The following is a 23444-nucleotide window of genomic DNA, read 5'->3' on the forward strand; positions in this document are numbered from 1 at the left end:
AGAGGAAGTGGGTGGAGCCAACAGAGGAAGTGGGTGGAGCCAGAGAAACGCAGGTGTGGCCTCCGACAAAGATTTGAGCACCCGCACTTCATATTTTACAAATTAAGCACTGGAGAGAACCCATCGCTCACTTGCAGCCAGACCGCCATGGGGCATGCCTCCGCTGCCTATACAATTACAAGGACCACAACACGGTGCTGAGACTAGCAAGGGAAAAGCAAGAACTGGTTTACGAAGGAACAAACACTCGATCTACCCAGACTTCAGCACGGCAGTACAAGAAGCACGCAGGAAGTTCGTACCGGTCAAGCGGAAACTCCAGCAAACCAACATACAGTACTTGATGCTCTAGCCCGTCAGACTGTGAATCCCCTACTATGGGATGACACACATCTTTAACACCCTGCAACAAGTTTAAGATTTCTTAAAAACTGTTAAGAGACGGTCACCCATAACTCGGGATGGTGATCCCGGCTCCCGACGGACGCCACCTGCTCCTGAAGAAGACTAAGGCCAGGTCATTGTATGTAATTGGTCACCGGCATCACTGGTAAGACTATGCATTCCCTATTTCATTGCTAATCGGTTTGAAAATATGCGCCGGCCCTGGGGGGAATGGCCACACACGGACCCTGATGGAGCCAGCATGGGCGGTGCTGCCGGTACTAATGAAATCGCCAAGCAATAATGACTTCGAGGTGCGCTGACAGCCTCTCTGGTGCATTCCCCCAGTGGGAATTCCCTGAATGATGTAGTGTTTTGAAGTTATGTTACTAATTGACTCAAATGTTAGTATACTGCTTTTACCAGTCTTAGTTTTGTATAAGACACACCTCTTGCACGTTACTAAATTGTCATTAATGAGTCTTTTCTCCTGGAGGTGCCAACATCCATCCTTGCACAATACAGCAGTCAGAACACATAATGGGGGGTTTGGGAGGGATACTATTTACCTACGGGTTTGGGCTGCCGGTATGGGTGGGGGGAGCGGTCTTACTTTTGATACACAGAGCGGTGCTGCACAGATTAATACTGAGCACATACAATTACAAAAGCATAGAGAACGATCCATACAAACTCACCATGGCATAACACATTGACCCCTCCAGTCCCAGAGAGGACAAGACAGATATAGCGGAGCCAAGAGCAGACAAGACCCACGTCTACACTTCCTGAGATGGAACATTTAAGGACTCCAAGACCCTCGCAAACGCAGGCAGATCCTAGGATACTTAGATAGACACCAAGTGCAGGTAGCTATGTTGCAATAAACACACTTGGACCCTAAAGCAGCACCCACCTTTGGAAAGAAATGAGCAGCACACAGCTGCTTCTCCTCCTACTCGACATATGCTAGAGGTACAGCAATCCTCACTAAAGATAGCATAAGATACTGCACAAGATAGATACACTACAAGATACACAGGGCAGATTCATTGTGATGTGGGGCAGATTAGAGGGACACACAGTACCCCTTGTTAGTTGCTACGCCCCCAACATTGATGATGCCAGCTACTTTCACCAGGTATGGGGTCGCATATTAGCAATAGGTTCCACTTTCATTATATGGGGAGCTGATTTCAACTTAGCTCTAGACTCTCTTTCCGATGGCTCACATGACACCTCATCCTCACATCCGCAGGCAACCAAACACCTCACAGGCATCATGACAGATCACCAGCTATTTGACCCCTGGAGGTCCCTCCATCCATCATGAGGGGAGGGCACCTTCTAGTCTAGTGTGCACTCCAGCTGGTCCTCAATAGAACTATGGTTGCTGTCGAACGGACTTAACACTTGGATCCAGGCTGTGACGCACTTGGCGCAAACCTCCCTAGACCATCCCCCCCGCTCATGAGACTAAAGCGCCGGACAATGAATCTCCATATCGTTCCTGGCGACTCCAGCCCACAACCTTGCTAGATAGAGCCTTCTGTGAAGAAATACATCAGGATATTCTTCAATTCTTCCCTCACAATAAAAACAGTGTCTCAACACTTGCATGTGTATGGGAAAGCTTCAAGTCACCAATCGGGGGCTATGTATAGCCAAAAGCAGAGGGATCCTATGTTCCATCAGGGGAACACTAAATAGACTATAAAGAGACTTCAAAAAAACAGAGGAGCTCATAACTTCCGCCCCTAGCCCAAAGAGAAAGGTTCATCTTAAAGATCTACTAATTGAATATTCCAATGAGGCGGAACATGAATCTAAATTCCAATCTAAATATCATGTGGCCAGATCATTCGGTGAAGGCAGGACTCTGTCCGAGGCAACCAGACCCCCTAGATTCGCTAATCAGATTTTGTAAATAATAGAGGAGGAAGGCACTACGCATATCGAATCGCAGGAGATCCTTAATAATTTGACTGCTGACTATGCAAAACTCACACGCATAGAAAAGTACCTCCAGACATAGCGTGCTACTTAGAGGACACTGCTCTTGGGTGGACCAACGACTCTCGCAGAGAGTTTCTGTCTGCCGATATATAGCGGAGGACGAAATCCGGGCTGCAATAATGGGCCTGCATTCCGTCAAGGCCCCGGGACCCGATGGGCTCCCAGTGGACTTTTATAAATGTTACATAGACAAGCTAGCCCCCTTCCTTAAGCAGGTCTTCAAGGAGACAAGAGAGATTGGGACTCTTCCCATGGCATTGCGGCAAGCCATGATCACATCCCTGCTCAAACCAGGCAGAAAGGCCAGCAGCCTTGAGGCCTACAGACCCCTGTCACTCATCAACTGTGACATCAAGATCCTAACTAAAGTCGTCACAAATAGGTTGACATTGCTGATGGAGGGCCTGGTCCTCCCAGACCAGGCTGGTTTCATACCTGGCAGGGCCACCTCCCATAATCTGTGCAGAACATTCGCATTACTGCATGATATTGACCCGGAGATCAGCGCAGCAGATATCTGCTTAGATGCCATTAAAGCCTTTGATTCCCTGAAATGGGATTACATGTTCATAATATTGGGTAGAATGGGCCTTCCCCAGCCATTCCTGGCATGGATAAAGCTGCTGTATGGCTGGCCTAAGGCCATTATACAGATTAACGGTCTATACTCCAATCCAACCCCCATTATGCGAGGCACACGCCAGGGCTACACTCTGTCCCATTTGCTTTTTGCTTTCGCCATCGAACCCCTCACGACGAAGGTACGGCAACATCATAGAGAGCATGCTATACCATACCCCTCACTTCAGATACTAATATCGTTATATGCCGACGATGTCACCCTTTATTTACTGGACCCATAGATTAGCCTCAAACCGATCCTAAGAGCGTTCATCAGATTTAGTTTCCTCTTCGGGATAGGGATCAACTGGAGTAAATCGCAGATTTTTCCCGCTCACGCCCAGCACTGTTCAGTTCCCATTGAAATGGTGTGAAATGGAAATAAAATATCTAGGCGTGATAATAACAAGAAATAAATAAGAAACACTTCGCGCAAACTGTGGCACTGTGCTTGAAACCATCACTAACTGGGTGTCTAGATGGATCACGATGCCATTCTCATTGGCTGGCAGATTGGCCTTGATGAAAATGGTCCTATTACCTAAATTATTGTATATATTCAATAATATACCCTTTAACCCGGGACGCCTCTTCTTTGACACCCTCTGATCAATACTCATCAGACTAGCATGGGGCGAGAAACATCCCCGAGTGGGATGGCGGACGGACCATGACGCAACCATGCCTCAATGGGGGTTTTGAGGCCCCAGATATGGAGCTATATTTTCTGGCTGCTCAAGCCCACTACACAATATATTGGCTCCATCCGCCACCCTTTATGCCACACCTGGCCATCGAGCAGGGATATATGGCTCCTATGCCCACAACCTACTTTTTGGGAACGCGCGTCCCTGGAGTAGCCTTTCACACAGTAACCTGCACTAACCAAGCCTGGGATCGCCTAGCTAAATTAGTGGTACCAAAAACAGTGGTCCTTAACCAATGATTAATAAATCTGAGGCATGTATTTCACTTAGTCAATTAGTTAGCTAATTATGAGCCTAAACGAAATTTTCTTTAAGAACAGAGGCTCGCAATATTCAATACGTAATTCAATCCAACAGGGGACAACATCCAAAACACTAAGAGCTGGTATACATCCGTTTATTTTAGCAAATTTTTGCAATATTCATAGGACAGAACAAGGTTGCTCCAAGAGGAAACGTGCATCAAAGAAAGGTGATTGAAAAGTGCGTAAATAGGACAAGGAATGAAAGATACACAGTGGTAGGAGTAGTCAATCAATTACAGGCAATGTGGATCGGTTATAATTCACCGTCCAGATACCAAGTAACCTGGTCACATTCATTGGATACAAAGTTAGTATAGTTCAGAGAATGAACCCATTGGTGGTCTTGCACGAGAGACTGAAAATGTGTCCCAGGTAGTAAAGGGTGGGCGTCGACGTTTCGACCCGTCTTGGTGGCCTTGGGTGCTTTTAAGCCTTGGCCTTGCGGGTCTTCATCAGGACCAATAGGAGGGCAACCTGACTGGGAGGTGATCTTAACTGAACCACCTAGTAGAAATTACACTGAATGAATCGCCGAATTGGAGGGCTTGCTATAACAGGTCATGTAATTCGTATCGCTTCATGGATTTGTAGCGATATATCCACTGTCTATTCTGGGATAGCCGATGCGTAGATTCCATCAAGGCATGCGAGCACAGAATTGTGCTGAAAAAAGGAGCGTCCGTCTCCGTGAGAGCCCCAGCGCCGTGTGGGCTCGTCCACGGCGCTGGGGCTCTCACGGAGACGGACGCTCCTTTTTTCAGCACAATTCTGTGCTCGCATGCCTTGATGGAATCTACGCATCGGCTATCCCAGAATAGACAGTGGATATATCGCTACAAATCCATGAAGCGATACGAATTACATGACCTGTCATAGCAAGCCCTCCAATTCGGCGATTCATTCAGTGTAATTTCTACTAGGTGGTTCAGTTAAGATCACCTCCCAGTCAGGTTGCCCTCCTATTGGTCCTGATGAAGACCCGCAAGGCCAAGGCTTAAAAGCACCCAAGGCCACCAAGACGGGTCGAAACGTCGACGCCCACCCTTTACTACCTGGGACACATTTTCAGTCTCTCGTGCAAGACCACCAATGGGGTCATTCTCTGAACTATACTAACTTTGTATCCAATGAATGTGACCAGGTTACTTGGTATCTGGACGGTGAATTATAACCGATCCACATTGCCTGTAATTGATTGAATACTCCTACCACTGTGTATCTTTCATTCCTTGTCCTATTTACGCACTTTTCAATCACCTTTCTTTGATGCACGTTTCCTCTTGGAGCAACCTTGTTCTGTCCTATGAATATTGCAAAAATTTGCTAAAATAAACGGATGTATACCAGCTCTTAGTGTTTTGGATGTTGTCCCCTGTTGGATTGAATTACGTATTGAATATTGCGAGCCTCTGTTCTTAAAGAAAATTTCGTTTAGGCTCATAATTAGCTAACTAATTGACTAAGTGAAATACATGCCTCAGATTTATTAATCATTGGTTAAGGACCACTGTTTTTGGTACCATTAATCCACCCAGGTCCTTCTTCCTAGGGTTACCCCATTTTTGTAATGGCTAGCTAAATTAGTGGGCAGTATGCCACGAGATGCTCCGTAGGAGAGACCTAAACTGCTGGGGCGACCTTTACCGGGGGGTGCGTTCGGGGTAAGGCAGGAGTTAATGACTGGGGATAATGTCACTCCATTGGAGATATTTCTTTATATAAGACTGAAACACAAATTTAGGGCCAATGTCCTGGGATTCCCACAGGAACCCCCAACTCTATAAACACTACACACCCTATTCAAAGTGGCTGGACCGGAGCACGCGATTTCCTGCATATACCGGGCCGCACTGCTCGAGAGGGCACAGCCAAAACACCGGGTCAGGGAGGCATGGGATCATGAGCTGGAGCTGTCCTTGATGGACGGGCGGTGGATATATTGCTGCACACAGACGTAAGCTATTACAGCAAGCAGTTGCGTACGAATCATACACTTCAAATACTTGCATCAAACTTTCTATACACCCACTTGGCTCTACAAATACAAACTGAGAACTGACGACCTATGTGAGAGATGTCATCATGCGGGGGCCGGCTTCTTACACCTTGCATGGCAGTGTTGCGAAGTTCATGGGTATTCGCATGAGGTGATTGCTGCTCTGTCCCAAACGATAGACACCCCTCTTGCCGTGTCCCCCCTACTAGCACTTCTGGGCTACAAAGCTGAAGTACAAACATACAGAAAATTTGTAGCAATGGGTCTTTTGCGGGCCAAACGGAGGGTGTCGTGCAGTTGGGGCATAGGGCGGATCCCCAAATTTAAGGAATGGCAAGCAGGCCTTATTTATTGTAAGGATCAGTTAATGAACTATGCGGAACTCCTGCCAGCCTTGTCTCGCCCAAGAGACATCTGGGAGCCCCTGGTGGATTATCTGAGGGAACACTCGATCTGAACCTGTGTGCTTTGGGTTTGGGTACATGAACTGGACATTCAGCTGGGGGCCCTGTGGGTCGGGAGGAACGCACGATAAGTGTATTTCATTTGTCTGTCTATGTCTCCTTAGGAACGTTGTGCCCATATCATAGTGAAGGTCTGTGCTTAATTAACAAACGCCTGTTAAAATGCTATTGTGATCCACTGTAGATACTACATTGCAGAATTACCTCTAGCAGTAGGTATGCTTATTGTCCGTGCTGTGCATTTATACACTGCATTGATGTATGTTATGTTTCTATGTAAGTTGAAGAACCCAATAAACACATGTTAAAAAAAATGGATTGGCATAAGTTAATAGGCCACAAATTTCACTGACATTGCTTGGGAGTGTTTACAAAGACATTCACTTTCACATCAGGAAAGTAATTAAGAATTTAAAAAATAGATGAGAGGCTAGGACCCTGGTCAAAAAGCATAACGGCAAACTGAGGGCCCTTTTGATAAAATAGAGCGAGAGTAACAAGGGGAAATGACACAAGAAGGACAAAACAAAACTCAGATCTTCCTCGGAGGGTCAAAACGTTTCATTATAAATTGGATTTTACATAAATGTAGCAGTCTTATAATGATTACATTCTGGCAAAATGTACTTGAACAGACTGTAGTATCTTGTGAGTTAATAGTGACGGAACCCTTTTGGCTCCTGATTGTCTCCCTAGAAACGTGAATGTACTCGTGCCCCTGGCTCCTGGGTGATCTATTGTTCCCTTTCTGAGGTAAAGGGAGGAAAAACAATGCACGGGAGACTTAGGTTTCGGGGACTTTTGGAGCCTTTTATTTTTAATCCAAAAAGAGGGGGGGGGGGAACGTTTTGGCTCTTGGTATTGTTATTCCGTAGTCCCAGGGTGAGCTCGGCGTTTTTCGGATTGGAGAAACAACATTAAAAAAAAGCCCTGCTGCCAGACAACAAGTGGGGTTCTTTCCTTAAATGTCTCTTGTGAAAGTTTCTCGGTCAGTAGATCTCTCTCTCTCTACTCTGGGTCCTTTTCTCTGGAGTCGCTCCGGGTCTGGTCAGCTTCTGGATTCTGGGTGTCCGTCTCCTCAATCAGGGAAGCAAAGAAAGAATAAACAAGAGTATCAGGGCTCTCTCCCTCGGACAGAAGGGTCAACAGGGATTTGTGCTTCCGCCACCGGGTCCTAGCTGTGAGGTGTTGTGACGGGGCTGGGGCGGCAGAGACGACAAACAAGAGAATGCAGGTTGGTCGAGCACTTTATTCTCAACCTGGTACAGGGCTTCTCCCAATAATGTTCGGTACATGGATGGTATGTCTCTGGCTCTTCAGTCTTTGGACTGTCTGGTTGACACTCAGGGCGGCAAGCTCCTATTCGATCGTCTGGCCAGTTGCTGTTGACTCCGCGGTCTGGTTCCCTCCGAGTCTTCCCTCCGTCGTATGGGACAAAAGAGACGAAAGTACTGGTTAGGTCGGGGATCTCGTGCGCCGGGACACAGGTAGGGCCGGGAGTGAGGGAAACCAAGTGCTTGTAGTGCTCTCACTCTCTCGTGACTGTGGGGGGGGTGCACGTGTGAGGGGGAGACTATGGCAGGGTACTGGATACGGTCTCGGTGTTACGGGTCTGGGTTTATCAATGGAGGTGAGGTGGCTTTCCCCAACCAACCCGCTACCCTTCCACGTACCTGCTCGAGCCACGCTCCTCCCCTGGGAACGTGGCCGGGCGCTTCGTGGTAACGTTGGCCTCCTGGCTTGTCGGTGTCGTCTCCGTCCGGTCTCCCTTCCTCCGTACTGCTACCTCCGCTTCTCCGCTCCCGAATCGTCCTCCTTCTCCGCGCTGAATCTCCTTCCGCCTCCTGGGAAACGCCGTCCGTCGTCTTCCGGAATCCTACCGCTTTTGTGTATCCTAGCAACGTGACGTCATCGGTGGGAGTGGTCTCGTCATTCTGAAAGGCGAAGTTAAAGGAGCCCTGTCCACTTTCCACGGGCCAGTCCTGCGTATCATAGGGATATCTCTCCTCCAGTGGTCCTGTCACCTCGGGTTGCTGCAGGAGGAGAGAAGGGGTCAACGAGGCATCTGGTGTACAACAGTTCTGTTTATGGGAGGGCGGTCCTACAGTGTCGAACGCCCTGTCACAGGTGTCTAATAGGGAAGGCGGTATTGTGTCTTAGTGTGTCGTGCCCCGTATTCCCTCCCACCAACCCAGAAACCAAAAAGAACCCGGCACTTGCCTGAACCCACGACCCTCCTGGGCCGTGGGGAGGGGAGCCTTAGCCTCCACTTCCCTTGCTGGAGTACCGGACTCGAGGGCGCTGCTCCTAGAGCAGTAGTCTTTTCCGTGCTCCTCTTCCGATTCCGGCAGTCTCTCAACAACACCACAGCCATGACACTAAGGGGCCCATTACAATACAGCTCCGATGGCGAGCCACATCATAATGGGCCACTTGGATTCCTTTCCAACCGCCTCATTTTGATGGAGGTGGTCGGAATGGAATCAGACCGGTCATTCTGGCTGGGTCCGACTGGCTTGGAGAGCCCGTCTGCCAGTCGGAATGCGGCATGCAATCTCAAGGTTGGCTCTTTTCCCCCTTGTGATCATGATCATGGTTTCTGACATGGTTTCCATGCGGGTCTGTCGGAGATGGAAACCATGTTGTAAAGCGTGTTCGGGGGGCCCAGCAGGGCCCCTTTTGGTGCACGGACTCCCATTTGAGGCTGCAAGGATCTCTTGAGTTGCCTACCAGGGATTCAGGGATGAACACAGAATTTAACTACCGTTCTTTAGCGGTTTTATTGACACCAATCCATCACATGCATCACCAGGTAGGTGGCACTGCCAATAACAGGGGCTGGGTGCACAAGTCTGGAGCAAGTTTCATGATGTAACCTGTGTCACTTTATTTACTAGCATATGGGTTGAGGGTCGACAACACCATAGCCATGACACTAAGGTGCCCATTACGATACGGCACGGATGGCGGTTTTATTGACACCAATCCATCACATGCATCACCATTGCTGGGCTGGAGGTTAACTCTAAATCTGGTGTGCTGTAGTTCATCATAGTGGCGTATGTAATTTCTTCCACCACCCTGACTGACAGACTACCGCCTATCAAACTATGCATTGGGCCCTTAAAGCTCAAAGATCTTTCACTATTCCTGTTCTGACATTATGCGACATTTTAGTTACATTTGTTCTGTAATGAAAGACACAGTCATCAAATGAATACAATGTAACCTTTTCAGACAGGATACAACCAATATTCTCTCTGCTACCGGACTAATACTTAATTCTAGGTGTAAACCCTGAACTTTGAAGAACTTGTAATGTGCGCTTGCATAAAGTTTTGGAGCTTTTCTCTTCCTTGTTGTTTTGCAGAAGAGTTTAAAGTTGCTATGCGCTGGTGTGTGTAGGCAGGATTCAGGACAGCCTATAATAAACTTTCACAAACTCTGAGAATGTTGACAACTCTGAAAATCCAACAGTTGCATAGCAGGGTGAGAGAATGTAGTGTAAATAAGAACCACATAGAGTACCTGTAAGACAATGAATTATTACTTTTGAGTTTGTAGTGGGTCAGCAAAGTAATAAAGTCACAAACATTTTTGGTTCAAGCTAAGGTTTCAGTAATTTAAACCTAAACTAATCCCCTGGTAGATATAGCACGAAGCAAACCATGTCAAATTGAATTTGCAGGAAAGTGCATGCAGAAAGTGCCCCCATGCATGCATCCCATGGCCCTGGGGGAACCGGGGGGCCTGTAACACCCACCAAGTTGTCTCACCGCCACCCTTTATATGGGGGGGCTCACCGCCGTGAAAACGTTGGATGTGAGGAAACTAGTAATATGCTTGTCGGTGCTGTAGAGGTACTGTCAGCTTATTGTGTTCCTCAGGCCACCGATCCACCACAAGGGATTGCGGATCTCTGGTGGTTGTGGCGGTCCTATGGCGGTCTCACTGCCATCCTTGTAATACGGCAGTCCAACCACGGGTGTGGCGGTTACTGCACTGCCAATATGGGTTTGACGGTCCTTCTAACCACCAAACTCATAATCAAGCAATAAGTCTCTTTTCTCAGAGGTCAGTATCCTCCATCTGACAAGGCTAAAGGTTCTATCTGATGATGAGTTCCTCCAGCCTGGATTCCTTCTCATAGAGTACCAGCAGAAACAGATTTCCTGCTGCAAAGAAGTTCCTTGTATGAGAAACCTTTTTCTTTAACCCAGTGAAGCTGCACTCTTGTGGGATTGGCTCAGATGGGTGCTCTCAGTTCTCCTATGGCTGGAAGTTCAAAACCATTCTATGACCCAACTTTTCAGAGATTGCAGAAGTACAGTTACCTACATCCAAGTGTCCCACAACCCCAGGGACAGCACTTAGAAGTTTAGGCTCAGACCTACTAACATTTTTCATTGTGGATGTGCCACTTTTTAGAGCAGCCACAATTCAAAATGATATTTGAGATTTAGAAAGCCACTCAAGGACCAATTTGTGTCACCTTGCATGGCTCTGTAAAAAAACAAAAAGTGAATCACGTTGGTTACACTGTGTTGGGTTGACGTTAAATGGGTGGACCATGAGCATTGACATACACCCACCCTTATACTGTAATGCATTCATGATTTACTGAAGGTAGTAAACCTGAGTTAATGTGAAAATCGTGCACCTACCTGTGAGAGCAGTAACAGGGAGAAATAGCTTAATTTTGCTTTTTTACTTCCTCTTTGCATCTGTGCTTTATTCTGCAGATCACATATTCAATCAATCAATCAGGAATTTTTGATGCGTGCTACTCACACGTGCACGGGGGAGAAATATGCAGCTACGTCTTACCAAAAGATCCAGGTCTTGAGGCTCTTCCTGAAGGCAAGCAGAATGGGGGAACGTCTGATGCTGAGCGGGAGTTCGTTACAGGTCTTTGCCATGATGTTGGAGTAGGCTCTCCCACCCGTTCTGGCTCTGCTGATGCAAGGGGTTTTGGCAAGGGCAAGGTCTGCGAAGCGGTGGTTTCTCTTGGGTGCGTAGAAGGAGACTCTTTCGTAGAGGTACTGAGATCCGGTGTTATGGGGGGATTTTTAGGCATGAGCGAGTAGCTTGAAGGTCACTCTGTTCTCGACAGGGAGCCAGTGGATGTTTCGTAGGTGCTGGGTGATGTGGCCTTGTCGTGGGATGACGGGGATGAGTCTGGCAGGGGTGTTCTGGATGGTCTGGAGTTTTCGGAGCAGGGTTTTGTTGATTCTGGCGTAGAGGGCGTTTCCATAGTCTAGTTTGCTGGTTATGAGTGCGTGGGTGGGTGACGGTCTTCCTGGATTCGGGGGATCCATTTGAAGGTCTTACGGAGGATGCGGAGGGTGTTGAAACACGTGGGGGTGATGGCTTTGACCTGTCCGGTCATGGTGAGGGATGAGTCGAGTATGATGCTGAGGTTGTGGGCATTGTCCATAGGTATGGGGGGTTGCCGAGGGCGGTGGGCCACCAGGTGTTGTCCCATGTGGAGGGGGTGGGTACGAGGACTTCTGTCTTCTCTTAATTGAGCTTTAGGCAGCTGCTGCTCATCCAGGAAGCAACGTCTTTCATTCCTTCCTGGAAGCTTAGTCTAGTGGTGTCGAGTTCCATTGTGAGGGAGAGGATGAGCTGGGTGTCGTCGGGATAGGATACTATGCTGAGTCCGTGCTGCCTGACAATGGCAATCTAGGGGGTTCATGTAGATGTTGAAAAGCGTGGGGCTGAGCGAAGATACTTGGGGTACTCCACAGCTGATCTCTGTGGGTTTGGAGAGTAATGGCGGGAATCTGATTCTTTGGGTTCGGCCGGTGAGGAAAGAGCAGATCCAGGCGAGGGCAGTTCCCCTCTATGCCGGCATTGTGGAGTCTGGCGGTGAGTGTGAGGTGGGAGACGGTGTTGAAAGTTGCAGAGAGGTCAAATAGGATGAAGGCCGCCATGTGGCCCTTGTCAGGGAGAGTACTGATACGTACACTTCTCCTTCTCTAAACCCACTGCACACAAACCTACACCACGCCCCCATGCAAGAATTGGAGCAAGGTCACCGAAGAACACCTCAACTCCACCCTCAACCACGTTCCCCCTCCCTCTACGACCAAAGTCAACTCTGCAGCTCACAAACTCCAGAAATGGATCACCGACTGCACAGACAGGCTCGCTCCCCAAAGTAACTCCAACAAACAGTGCCCACGAAGGCCACCTGGTTCACCTACGACCATTTGTAAATCCAGACGCACCTGCAGACGTCTCGTGAAAGTTTGGAGAAACACCAAAACCCTGGAAGCATGGACCAGCTTAAAGAACGCCATGACCGAATACCACCAACGCATCATATCCACGAAAAGGAACTTCATCCAGGACAAGATCCTCGCCAACACCAGCAACTCAAATGAGCTCTTCAACATCATACAGGAATTCACCAAACCCCCTAGCGAAGCCTCAGACGTCACGCCCTCGCAGGACCTCTGCAACAAACTTGGCTCCTACTTCCATCTCAAGATCAAGGCCCTTTACGACAACTTCAACGAACAGATACCATACTTCGAAACCTCACCTATCTCCAGCAATGCCAGCCAGCCTACCATTTCCGCATGGACCCCAGTCACTACAGAGGACATCGCCACGACCATGAAGAACATTCACTCAGTATCCCCCACGGACCCCTGCCCACCGCACATCTTCCACAGACATGCCACCACCATAGCTCCTGAACTGTGACACACCATCAACTCCACCTTTGAACCCAGCATGTTCACCGACGACTGGAATCGTGCAGAAGTCAAGCCCCTTCTCAAGAAACCCTCCATTGACCCAACGGACCTCAAAAACTGGAGACCTATTTCTCTCCTCCCCTACGAAGCTAAAGTAACTGAGAAGGTCGTCAACATCCAGCTCACGAAGTTCCTGAAAGCTAACTCCATCCTCAGCTCCTCCCAATCCGGATTCAACAGCAACCACAGCACAGAGACCGCCCTTCTGTCACCAGACGTCACCTTCCTCACAGAAAGTTTGTTGCAGAGGTCCTGGGAGGGCGTGACGTCTGAGGCTTCGCTAGGGGGTTTGGTGAATTCCTGTATGATGTTGAGGAGCTCATTTGAGTTGCTGGTGTTGGCGAGGATCTTGTCCTGGATGAAGTTCCTTTTCGTGGATATGATGCGTATGAATGCAACAGTGGAGAAAGTGTTGGATAGCATAAAGGTTAAAAATAACATACTTAATTTTTTTTATTTTTTATAATTAAATAATGAATTATTAATGAATTAACAATACATTAATTAAAAATACCAATAAATAAAAATGTATTATTACTTTAATAACACTAGATTACTTCCCACCCTATTCCTCAATAAACACACAACCCACTCCACATAAAATGTCACATAATTAATATAATTATCAATAAATCAATTAATATAAATTAATTAACAATTAATAATTAATTAACAATAAATGAATTCTCAATCCCCCAAAATAAAAATGTATAATTACTGAATTACAATTAAATTACTTCCCACACTATTCCCATTTAAACCCAGAACGCGCTCCAATAATAATTAATACAATTAATATAATTATCAATTAATAATAATTAATTAACAATTAATAATTAACAATAAATTAATTCTCAATACCAATATATAACATTTAATAATTTCTTAATTACAATTAAACTACTTCTCACCCTATTCCTTTATAAACCCACAACACACTTCTAAAATATTAACAAATTATTTGTTAATAATTAATAACTAATTAATATTTTTACACACTAAACATAATTAACAATAAATTATCAATTTATAACTAATTAATAATTAATTAACACAATTAACAATATAAATTAAATACAGAATTATTAATGAATTAATTTTTTAATTAATATATTTAAATTAAATTACTTTCCACCCTATTCCCCTATAAACCCACAACCCGCTACGGAATAAAATTACACAAAAATTAATTAAGTTCTAACTAATTAATTCAAAAACATTCTAAATAAAATAATTATTATTTTAGAATGTTTTTGATATTCTTTACCACTATATTTTTGTAAGTCAATATTTTGGCAACTCGATATTTAAAATTGGATATTATGGCAACTCGATATTTATAATTCGATATTTAGACTGTTCACCCTTTTTAATGTGATATCTTTACTTGTATATGCAGGATTTTTGGTGTTTTATTCTGATAAATATTGGTTATTTTTCTAAACTGGTGTGGTGTCCTTTCATAGTGTTTTCACTGTTACTGTGTTTGTATGTACAGATGCTTTACAAATGCTTTACAATTGCTTTGACTGCTCCAGCCACACTACCAAGGGGGTGGGCAGGGGTTATCTGAGCTGTATAATCACCCTACCCTGACTAGAGTGAGGGTCTCTACTTGGACAGGGTGGAAACCACTGTCTAACACTGTGTTTCTTAACACCCCAGTCCCCTGTGGATTTCGGCTCAAGACCTCTTTTGCACTGTTAGTATTTCAACTTTAACCAAAGAAAACAACAAGCTGTGAAACTTATTTATGTTCCATGTATTGCAAAAGAGTTGATGTTCAGAAACTGTATTTCTAAACAAGGAAGGATTTGTGTGAATCTTTATGCGCTGCTTAAGTATTACAAGCTCCAACATGAATGTACCACGTAAACAATCATATAAATATAAGAATCGTAACTCATGGTATAAATAATTGGCCAAGCTAGATTTAATAAGTCAAATAGGAGGAAGAATCCAAGTGCTACAAAATACTAATTTGTGCAATCATTCCTATATTGTGTGTTATTTGTGCAATTTATCATGAATGTGAATGATGAACTAATCGATGCCCATGAACTACAAAGTGTGTCATCATAAGATACTAAACGTGCTTAACTGCTGTTGTGTGTCATAACACTATAAGATACCATAAAGTTCTATGTATGGGCATTATGCTACAGAACACTGGATTTTTGAGAGCTGCTTGTGCTCAATCGTTCATTGCCCCATGATAGTTGTTTAATACTCAAAGTTAGATTATCCTTCTACCAATCAGTGCTTAAATAGAGCCAGTGGTTGCCGGTGTGGGGCAGTAGCACTTATTTTTGGGGACCAGCATTTATTTTTTTTCGCATCTGTTGTTTCAAGATGGCAGAAGAGGGAAAAAAGGGGAAAGATAGAGAAAGAGAAAAATGAGAACATCACAAAGGGAGGAAGCAGGATAGGCAAGAGTGAAATAAATGGGCAGGTAAATGTGCGTCAGTGGAGTTAAGGTGCATCATGAGTTTTGAGACAACCAGCTTTGGTATTTCATGCACCAACTTTTAATTGCACGGCCCACGGGCTTCTCATGAAAGTTGCGGGTACCAGCACTCAGTATTTTACAAATTATGCGCTGCTACTAGTGCTCTCCTTAGGCCTCCCTGTGCATCACCATGTATCATCATCATGCAGCTGAAGTAAATGCCAATTGTGTTCGGTAGTCATACTTAATTATGCTAACTGAGGACCCATGTCTTATCATCTGTGTATGTTTATGTATGTATACTTGCAAAGCAATTAGAAAACCAAAGCTTTTCTTCATTCTGTAGTAATTTTGCCGACTGTAAGTCTGTTTCATCTACCAACATACACTGATTCTTCATCTCACTCTTGCAGGTTCCATTTCATATCTGCTTTCTCTCTTTCTCACTATTTTATGTCTTTCTCTTCCTTCCTTGGGTTTTCACCTTTCTCTCTGGGCCAAAACCCAATTAAAAATATTTTCCCTTTCACCAAAAAGAGAGTCGCTTAATGCCCCACCTCGTGCCACAGACTTACAATCAGCACCGATGAGCACATTTCAGTATTCGTTTGACAAAGTGTCTTTGATAGGATCACATTTAGGACATTGACATATTACATAGTAACTACGTGGTGATTTGGAAGGTTTTGGACAGTAATCTTAAGGCCCCACAGACCTTGATCCAGGCCCATGCTTTTGCTTACCCTGTCTTAATGGCACAATGTGGAGTGGCAATGTCAGAATCCAGAAACCACTGCCTCTTTCTTTCTTCTCTCCTCTCTTGCTTCATCCTGCTATCTCTTTTCCCTCTTCGTCTTGACACCGTGAGGGTGACATATTTGCACCCCGGGTTTAGGAACAGTGTCCTCATTGATTTTGGATTATCTGTGGGTGCACGGACACTGGACCATAATTAGCTCCTGGTCCCCCTTTCTTTTGTTTTGATCGAGAATCCTGTTTCTGTCAGCAATTCTCCAGGATGAGTGACACAACCTGCATATGAAAGGTGGCACTTTTCACTGCTTAAGCAGGTAGAAGTGGTAGTTGATGAGGTAGATTATTCCACTGTATGGCAATATATTTAAAAACAACCTCACAAAATAACTGGAGCTAAACAGGGGTGTCACATGGCATTGAGGAAGGCCTATCAATGAATTACCCTAATACTTGAAATAGAAAAGGGACTGAAGTTTTTTTAATTTAGAGATTTATAAAGCGTGCAGCTACCCAACAAGGTTTCCCGGCGCCGACAGCGGAACAAGCAAGATAGAAGCTCAGTTGGCATTAGGCCTGGCTAAAAAGAAAAGCCTGGAGCTTTTTACGGAAGGCAAAGAGGGATTGACAATTCCAGAGTTCTAGCGGAAGAGAGTTCCACAATTTTGGTCATAGGAAAGAAAACGAACGGCTACCCATACGGGCCAGCCGTACTCTAGGGACTGAGAAAAGGAAAAGATTAGCAGATGTTAGATTGCAAGAAGGTCAATAGGGCTTGACAAGATATGGTATGCATGCGGGGGCCAGGCCGTGCTGAGCTCGAAACATGTAGCAGAGAGCCTTAAATTCGATACGCTTGCCAACCCTGAGCCAGTGGAGTTGATAGAGCAAGGGGAGACAGAGGCGTGGCGAGGCAACCTATAAAGTAGGCGGACAGCTGCATTCTGAATGAGCTGGAGACGGCGTACAGAGGTCTTGTCCCCACCAAGATACAATACATTACCATAATCGAGCCTGGAGATCACCAAAGACTGCAGGACAGTCCACTGAGCAGCAGGTGGAATTAGCCAGAGAATTTTCTTTCACCTCTTGAGGACCACAAAGCAGGCAGAAGTGACTCCAGAGACCTGAGAAATGAGAGAGAGCTTGCTATCGATGGAAAATTCCAGGTTCTTAACCTTAGGAACCGGGTTGGGTAAAGGTCCCAAAGATACAGGTCAGTGGTTGTCTCCCCAAAGCTCAGGATTGTTCCCCAGGATGAGCACCTCCATTGTAGAACCATTCAGCCTGAAAGCTTTGCTGGTCATCCACAAGGAGATGTTACACAGACCATGTTTAAGTGAAGAAGGATCTTGATGTTGAGCAGATGATAAAGAAAAAATAATCTGCGTATCGTCAACGTATAAAAAGATGGTCAACCTAGATTTTTCCACAATGTCTGCCAAAGGGCGAACGTAAAGATTAAAAAGTGGAGGACTCAGGATCGAACCCTGTGGAACTCCAGATGTCAAGGCAACAGAGTTAGATTTCTTGGTGTGAGAAAAGACTTGAAAGGAGCGAACCTCCAAAAAAGAAATCAGCCACTGCAAGGCTACACCTACAATACCAGAGCTTACGAGGCACTACACCAGAATGGAATGGGATACCGTATCAAAAGCAGCGCTCAAATCCAAAAGGATGAGCGCTGCTTAGCCCCCACAATCAAGCTGCTGCCTAAGGTCCTCCATGACCCCCAACAGAGCTGATTAGGTACTGTGACCAGGACGAAAGCCAGACTGAGACGGATGAAATAGCTTATGTTTCGCCAAATGTGCAGCAAGTTGAGAGTTAATGTGTTTTTCCAATATTTGGAAAAGGTGGAGAGAAGAGATATAGGCCTGTAGTTAGAGCAGCAGAGGGGATCTAAACCAGTCTTTTTCAACAGTGGAAGCACCAGAGTGTGCTTCCAACTGCGAGGCAACTGGCCCAGATTTAGGGAGGAATTGAGAAGCTGAGCAATCACCTCAAGTGAAGGCTAATCCAGGCATCTGAGCTTGGAAGGAGGGAGAGGATCAAGTGGGGAGCCAGACTTGATGTTTCCAATTAGATTTATCAAAGGAATTCAATCAATTGGGAGCCAAGCCTTAACTTGACAAGATTCATCAGATGCAAAATCAGGGGGAACAGTCACAACATTGTCAGAAAGTTGAGTAGTGGGAAAGATGAAAGATGAAGTTGTCATGAGAAGAGGAATCCAACTCAAGCTCACGATGAATAGTCACAACTTTATTATGAAAAAACTGTGCGAGTTCATTGCACTGGTGTAATGGAAGAGAGGGGGATGGCAAGAACATATTGGATGCAGAAAGTTCGTACACAACTTTAAATCAGGTTTTCTGACAATTATGGGCAGATGTAATGTTATCCGTATAGAAGGAGGCACAAGCAGATCTGCAAAGAGCATGATATGGTTTTCTGCCTCTAGATATGTGACTTTGGCCTCTGGCTCATAATGCTTTCTCCACAGTCTATCCTAAACTTTACATTGTTTTATTCCAGCTCTAAGGGAGTCAGTAAACCACGGAGCGGGGCGCACTCTAGATTGGGATTTAGTAGAAAGGGTAAGAATGGAATCGATAGCCTCAGACAACCAATGATCGACAAGTAGCTTGTCCTAGTCCAGTTGAGAGGAAATGGAAGGAACAGTCTGCCAAAGCAGCTCATTTAGTGCCTTCAAATCAAGTAGAGACCAGTCCCGAGTTTTCTTTGGCAAGGCGGGAGGGCGAGGCGAATAAGCCAAGGAGAAATCAATAAAGAAAGGAATGGCAAGGTGATCAGACCAGCCTACCTGAATAGGAGGAGCAGTGGACACAGTAGGAAAATTCGAAAAAATAGAGTCGAAAAGATGACCTCCTACATGGGAAGGTGAGGAATTGATGAGTGAAAGATTCAGGGTCAACAGATTGTCCAAAAGAATTCAAGCAGATTTATTACTAGGTTCATCAAAATGAAAATTCAAGTCCCCAAGCACAGAAAAGGTGCCACAAGAAGAACAAGAGGGGCAAGTGATTAGGTCAACAGGGAACCCCACTTTTTAGATGGACCAGGGGGACGGTAAATGAGGGCACCAGAAAAGGTAAGAATTGTGGAGAATGGGATAGAGAAAAGTAGGGCTTCACAGTTGGGAATAGTGAGTGCCTCAATTTTGCAGTTATAGATTATTTTTTAAATAATTGCAATTCCTCCACCAGTTTTCAGAGGTCTATTTATACCTAATAGAGCAAAATTCTGTGGTAGTGCCACAATCACATCTGGTATGGACCTGTTGTGGAGCCAGGTCTGTGTTAAAAAACCACATCTGGATCCATGTCAACTAGGAAGTGAAATGGGTGCAACTGGTGTTTGGGAAGGGAGCAACAATTGAGACTAAAACAGCGGAAAACCCTAGATGAATGTGAGCCTGAATTGTCAACTCTGGAAAGGTGGAAAGTCTCTCCTTCGAAAGAAGGGTGGGGGCCAGGCCGGGAATAAGTGGGGAAGATATTATCAAATAAACAATGAGAGCAGAACTGATGCTGGCATCAGGGGCAAGACGCTGACAAACATCATTAGGGTGAATTTAAAACTCCTAAGATCTTGAGAGAAGAAAGTGAGTTGAGGCTGCAATCAAAAATGAGCAGGGATTCTGGCCACTGGTCCAGGCCGGACGCGGACGGGTGCATACGGGCTGGCCTTAGGCACGCCTTCGGCATGGGTTTAAATAGGAAAAACCCGGAAATGCTGTGAAACGCGAGTCTGGCTGGTTCGGGAATGCCCTCCACCCAATCGGCACACAGCCGCGGCGAAACGGGGTGGAACCAGGAAGAAAGAGAAATTCCCCAGCGTGTGGAGGTGAGAGCCCATCAAGTAAAAATACAAAAGTACACAGCTAAAAAGTTAAAAAGACAACGTCATAAAATCAAACAATGGGATAGTGTACAGCAACAGCGCAACTGACCTCACTCATGTTATTGGATGCAAGATCCTTTAGGCAAAATACAGGAACTAAGAAGCTGCTTGGTTGTTATCCAGGGTTCTAGACTGACCAGTAGAATGTTTCAAATGCACTTTTCGTACATAATTGAAAATATTTAGCAATCCTACTATAGAGAACACACAGAGAAAAATGAATAGCTATTTTGTGGCTAACAGTCTTGAAAAGTAAAAGTGTTTTGAGGCATGCAAAATAAATATGAAATTGTGGCAGAAGCTATACACAAAGAGTTTGCGAGAAACATATTTATGGGACTGGTCTCAGAATAAAACAGAAGGAGGGTTATTTATTTATAAAGCATGAAAAGCAAGTGTGGATGAAATTGTTTATAGCCAACGCATCAAGAATTCTGTTAAGGACACGGAGGTGAGGAATATGCTTCTCATTTCTTTACTACTAATTTCAGCAGCCAATCTCAAAGTAAAACACAAACTACATTATCTATGTTTCCCTGTACCTCCCATGTCACATGCTCCAATCATATATGAGCTACCCATGTAACTGTGGAAGTCACCATTTTGTGCCCTCTTTCTTTGTTAGATTAGTCCATAAGAACAGAATATTCCAAAGGGAAACAGGGTAAAAGTCACCAAAGATCCATACAGCCCAACGTGGACTCAAAACTTCCAGTTGATCCAACAGGGATGTATAGCCTCAACCACAGCCCATGACTGAACTCTGCAATGGGATTAAAATTGCAGTGAGTCAACACGCCATATATAACTCCTCTCAAAGGAAAGAATTCCAAAGCAGAGTGCACCTCACAGCTGTTCTGGGAGTTTCCTGAAATAGAGAGAGATCCCCAAAGTAAAATCTGGCATCATAAATATAAAGCATAGACTATTGCCAAAAATCACCAGGTGGGAGAAATAAGACAGAAAGAACTCAATTTTGTATCAACATTAGCTATAACAATACACTTTTAACAATTGAATTATAGTTCAAAATCAATTGCATCTAAAGGGTGAGCCACGCCTCCGTGTACCTAATAGAATTGGAAATTCTTGATGCGTGATCTAGACACAATTTCATTCAATGTCAGGACCGGAGGCTCCGATTATGCTAGTTTAAAGTCATGTTACCACCACAGATGCCACATCTACAATAGGTTTATAATAGTATTTCTTACATGTAGACTCAGAGATCCAGTCTGCCGCTCTTACGATGTCTTCTACATGAGAGCCGAGTGCATATGATTTGGATGCCATGGCTCCTCTGGCAGAATGCGCCACAAAGACAGAAATGTTGACGCCTGCTTCTGCCAGTAGTCATTTCATCCACCTGGCTGAGGTAGCTGCAAACACTGGTTTTTTAGGGTTTTTGTAAGGCAATAAGTAGTTGTCCTCCAGCCTCCTATCTCATATCACAAGTAGCGATTTCATAATCCTTTAAGTATTGCACCACACTTAATATACTACTGTTTGAGAAACTTGGATAGGTTACCAACATGGAAATAGATTTGGTGCGGCGTGTGATAGTACAGGAAATGCCATCTGGAGAGAATACTATATCTGATAGATCCAATACTCGTAAGTCCAATACCCTTTTATAGGAAATCAGACATAATAACATTGTGAGCTTGGCCCGAAAGCTGTTTGCACGACAAGTATTTGTTTGCAGACCATTGCTCCAAGAATTTGAGAACAACATTCACGCCCCAAATGTGTGTATACTTGGGTCTCGGAGGGTTGACCATACGGATAACTTTCATCCATTTGCAGACTAGAGGGTATTCATCTAATAGTTTACCCTCTACTGGGCGGTGTCCTGTGGAGATTGCTGATCTGAAGTTATGAACTGTTTGGTATGCTAAACCTGAAGATGCTAGTTCTGGTAGAAATGTTATTATTATACAATGTTGTGCCCCCACGGGATCAACACTCCATGTGTTGCACCAAGCACACTATCTCCTCAGAGCTAAAGAATATCTTTTATGGGTGTTATCTGGCCAGGCCTGCCTGATGAAGGATGCAGCTTGTTGTGAAATGCCTTGGGTATGCCATTTTTGCCTGAAACCATCCAAGCCACCAGCTCGAGTTGACCTGGTAGATTCAATGGGTGAGGAATACCTTCCGGGTCTAGGAGGAGATCCGACTGAACTGGGAGCAGAACTGGAGGCGCACTCGCTAGAGTTAGAGCTACTGAGAACCAAGGCTGCGCTCTCTAGTAAGGTGTTACCAAAATGAATTCTGCTCCTTGTCAACTGATCTGTGACAGGACACAGGGAATCATCAAGAATGGGGGAAAGGCATAGCCTCTGAACTGATCCGAGTCCTGGATAAATGCATCTGTCACCTGGGCTTCTGGATCTGGGCACAAGCTCAAAAAATGTGTCAGATGCCGATTGGGTCATGATGCGAACAGATCTATTTCACACGGGCCCCACAATCTGTTCACAGCTTGGAAAACTGAGTGATTCAGTTTCCAGTCGCTGAAATCTTGTAAGTGTCTGGAGTTCCAGTAGGCTATGGTGTTCCTCTTGCGTGGTAGGTGCTCCACTATGAGGGAGATGCAATGATCGAGTCAGAAGGGACAGAAGTCCTTGGCAATCTCGTCTTGTTGACGTAGTGGACTGCTGAGATGTTGTCCATTCTCAGTAAGATATAATAGTCTGTCTTTATCGGGGAGAGACTTCTGATAGCGAAAGAGCCTGCCAGGATTTCCTGGCAATTTATGAGGAGCCTGAGCTCCACCTCCGACCACCACTTCCCTGTCGACATCGTCCCGCACCTCACTCCTCAACCCAACCGGCTGGCATCCAATTCGATCCCTATTTCTGGTGAGGTGCCGAAAATGGCTCGACCATTCTAGGATTCCATGTGGTCCAGCCACCATGTTATCTCTGTTCTGGCTGTGCCCATCAGTGGTACTTGTTCTGTGTAAGATAGACCCTTCCATAAGTGTTGGATTTTTTATGTCTGAAGGGGTTCTGTAATGGAGGGGGCCTTGAAATATGGCTTGTATCGATGA

The 23444-nt window shown here is 45.2% G+C and overlaps 1 protein-coding gene across 1 annotated transcript in view; it reads right to left on the reverse strand.

The window, feature by feature from the left end:
- LOC146870311 (nuclear factor of activated T-cells, cytoplasmic 4-like) overlaps positions 1-23444 on the reverse strand; it is a 470657-nt gene that overhangs the window by 255745 nt on the left and 191468 nt on the right. The gene's annotated exons all lie outside the window — the stretch shown is intronic.

This window comes from Triturus cristatus, chromosome 1_1 (genome assembly GCF_964204655.1).
Source record: "Triturus cristatus chromosome 1_1, aTriCri1.1, whole genome shotgun sequence".
Lineage (NCBI taxonomy): Eukaryota > Metazoa > Chordata > Amphibia > Caudata > Salamandridae > Triturus > Triturus cristatus.